This window comes from Humulus lupulus, chromosome 2, assembly GCF_963169125.1.
Source record: "Humulus lupulus chromosome 2, drHumLupu1.1, whole genome shotgun sequence".
NCBI lineage: Eukaryota > Viridiplantae > Streptophyta > Magnoliopsida > Rosales > Cannabaceae > Humulus > Humulus lupulus.
The window spans coordinates 107,147,031-107,151,098 of record NC_084794.1 but is presented as its reverse complement, the minus strand read 5'-3'; the positions used below and the strand labels follow the sequence as shown (position 1 = coordinate 107,151,098).

General features: G+C 33.9%; 1 pseudogene; it reads right to left on the bottom strand.

Moving 5' to 3' along the window:
- Positions 1 to 221: 221 nt before the first annotated feature.
- On the bottom strand, positions 222 to 2,816 carry LOC133818335 (uncharacterized; annotated as a pseudogene).
- Between the last annotated feature and the right edge of the window lie 1,252 nt (positions 2,817 to 4,068).

Sequence of the window (4,068 nt, the reverse complement as noted above, 5' to 3'; positions counted from 1 at the left end):
TAGGCAAATGAAGCTATAAGTTTATCATTGCTTCAAGTGTCAACCCACCCAGCCAGAGAAACGAATATTTTGATGATAAATGTGCTTGCAATTATTTATTTAAATACTAATGTAGAAATTAACTCGTGCAATGTGCTGTTCAATTTAGCTTATTTCAGTAAACACAATTTGATTTTCAAGTGTTAATAGCAGCTCCCATAATATATATTTCAACTTTCACATTTAGAAGTTAAATATTGTCAAGCTGTAATTGATGAAAGTAGAAGCTGATAAACATTCTAGAAGTCACAGTTTCAACATATGGTGACTACAGTCCACGCTAGAACTCCCAAAATATACAAAGATTTCATAGAAACCTTACAAAAGTAGTTGAAACGGAAATAAAGGCAACGCCGTCATCAAACAACTTGGATCAACGACGTCGTTTAGCTCTTTTCTTATCATCAGGCAACATGAAGACATCGGTGAGAACTGTATTCGATAGGATAATGTAGAATAGAAATCTAATGATGAGATGAAAAGATATCAAACCTCATTCATGCTGAGCTTAACTGTCTTCTCCTCGAGTACTCCAATATCCTTAACATTGAGATTGTTGAGCATAGAAATGCCGGATATGGTGGACATAGGCTTCACTTCCAAATCATCCATCACCATGTACGTCACAACACCTTTCACGTAACCACCACCTCCCTCATCACCAACCACTTGTGGAGTTGCAGCCGCCGCCTTCCCCGGAATGTACGGCACCTCTGTTGAGATAGAACCCCTACAATGGGGGCATACAGCTCACGGGTCATCTGAAACATGACGACGATAACAGCCAGTGTAACAAATGTACATTTTCTTTGGCAAACTAGAAGTAGCAGCAGCAGTAGTACTACTACTAGGCAAGGAAAGGAGAGCAGAGTTCAAGGTTGGTGATATTTTGGGTTTAAGTAAGGTTTCCTTGCTAACATTGGATAGAATGTAATAAGTGTCTTCGAGATTTTCAATGCTCTTGTAAAGCTTGTCCAGACCTCTGGCCACCGTGCCATTGTTAGAGTTGAGCAACTTTATTACTGTGGCGACCGGCAGAGACAGAAAAGTGAAGAGAAAATCCACGAAGTCCTTTGCCAGCTTCGGCGAACAGGACCTTTTGATTCTTTTTGTCTATCAACAGCTTCAGACTAATCATTCCCTTGGGCGGGGCCATTAATTTATTTCTCGCTGTCGATAAAAAATTATTAGTCCTCCTATACAGTTACTTGATTTGGTGGGTGTTTGTATATATAGTATTCTTCTCAAGAAGATGAGTTCAGATATGCAATTACGTACTGGGACATATCTAGCTAGTACTAGTGAGCTTAATTGTTTTCTAAGCATATATTTGATATATATCGATGGTAACAATGATAATATAAGCAAATCATGGAATTAAAGTGGAAAATTATTACAACAGAGAAACCATAAAATCCATATCAATATATCACAAGAGAACTTGTTCCATCTCAAACTCTACTATATATAACAGAGTAGTCTATGCATTAAAATTAATTAAATTTCACATTATTTTGTGTAACCTCCACCCCACTACACTATACATCATATTACAATAAAATAAACCATTCTGTGTACCATTGTATCATATTATACCAAAAAGAAACATGTATTAACGAGACTTTAAAAATCTGTACTATTTTAGTATTGTTTACAATGATGCCTCGTATATGGAACAACACTAATTAACTAATGAAATAGTAAAAAAGTGAAGGCTTTATTTTGATCTTGGATGGAAAGAAAAAATATTTTTCTAAAATTTTATAAAAGATTTTTATTAAGTTTTACGAAGCTATACTGCATTCAAGTTTTTTTTTTTTTTAGAAAAAGGCTTGTCAATTTATTGTTTGAATCCAAACACAAAAAAAATAAACATAAAAAGTTGGAATTCATTTTTTCTCTCCCCTAAAATCCAAGTCACGAACAAAGGGAAACAGAATATTAGAATATATTGTCTAGGTGAGATTTTAATATGATGTGTTGTAGATAAAAAGAAATGTGAAAATTTGATTTATTACTATAAAATTTATTTTTGAGTTCAAGTAGGTTTGGTGGTATTCCAAAAGTGTTATCCCGTCTGTTAATCAATATCATTAGTTATTTAAATCTGTCTCTTTTGTACCGTTAGTGTTGGTTGGAGTTTAACTAATTCTGTTTAGGGGTTAATGCAGCTTTTTCTGTTCTCTTTTGTATTCTCTCACTTGTGTATAAATAAAGCTCCAGCTCTGCCTAGATTAAGGGCATGTGCTCACATCTCACTTTTATACTTTACATAATAATCAAAAGGGGAGGGGTGGGAGGTAGAGACTAAGCTCATGCCCCGAACCACTCTAAAATAAAATGTACGAGGCAAAAATGTCTTAGAAATTAGAAAACAGAATAAAATGGCTCAGATTGTTTGGTATGATCCTAAAACAATCATAGTTATCATATTATACCATCCGTGCCTATGTATTGATACTACTGAACCATAAACAATATGTCACAAGGCAAAAGAATAAAAACAAATGAGAATATACAAATATACATATAATAAGAGATCTAAAGTCCAACTTAGGATATAATTTTTTTTAAAGAACCAACCAACGCCGGCGCAAGATCAGAAAAATGCCGTCTGTGATAGAAGAAAAAAATAATCTTAAAAGAAGCTAGAAAGAAGCGGTAAGAAGAAACCTGAGAAGTGAGAAGGAGCAGACTCCGAGAGAGAGCCGGCGAAGGAAGACAACCCGGATAAATGGAAAGAGTGGGGTAGGGGTGGCTAGGGTTTTGGGCGATCACTTTTGTTTTTTCCTTCCCAATAACTTCTTAATTAATTAATTTCACAAAGTCTATGTTAAATATCAATGGTAAAATTATATTTATTTAACCGGTTTTTATAATTAAATTATAAATCTTTAAAATTAAAACATTTTAATATTCAAGCATATTTGCGCTATAAATACCACATTTTTTCAGTTTTTTACACTTAGATACCCCATTTTTTTCGACGAATTAAATACCAAACATTATAATTTGGGCAATTCCGTCACTACCACTCTATTATTTGAAAAAAAAAAAGACACATGTAGGGCTATGAATAAAAATCACAATAATTTTTGTCAAAAACTTATAAAACAAAATTAAAACATAAAACTAAAACTAAAACAATTCCTAATGAAAACTTAAAATCAAAACTTAAAAACCCAAAAAACTAAAACATAATTGTAAACTAAAACTCATTCCTTCAAAAACAGAAACCCCGAAAATCAAACACTCAAATTCTCTTTCTCTCTCTTCAAGTCAAGTCCTGGAGAAAATCTAGCTTAGAACATTCAAATCTATACAAGATTTTACCAAAAGAAGAAGAACCCATTGCTTACCCAAATGGGGATATTATTTTTATTCCAACCTCGTTTCTCACAACTTTCCCAGAAACCAAACGGAAGGAGGGGAAAGTAATATAGAGCATCACGAGAAATTTAAATGAGTGAAGAAAGTAAAAGTGGAACAAAAAGAGAGGTGGGAAGAGATAGAAAGAAAGAGAGAGAAAATGAAGGGGAGACCTCAATGCTTTTCACGGTGGGCTTGTTCAACCGGTGAAGGTGCTTCTGAACCTTAAGCTTTTGTCGAGAAGGATTTAACCAAGTAGCTGAAGAAGAAGAGTGAGAAACCAGACTCCATATACAAAGAACCACCATTAAAGCTCTCATTTTTCTACTCAAATCTCCCATCTCTGTAAAAACCCACCAAGAAAAAAGACTCTCAAAGCCAATCGATTAGAGAACGAAGATCATCCCAGATCGTCTTCCTCCCCTGATGTTGACCCGAAGAGAGAGAGAAGGAGAATTTGAGTGTTTGATTTTTGGGGTTTCTATTTTTGAAGGAATGGGTTTTAGTTTACAATTATGTTTTAGTTTTTTGGGTCTTGATTTTAAGTTTTTATTAGGAATTGTTTCAGTTTTATGTTTTAATTTTGTTTTATAAGTTTTTTTGTGCTTTTTATTTAGAACCCTACACGTGTCTTTTTTTTCCCAGGAAACAAAGTGGGAG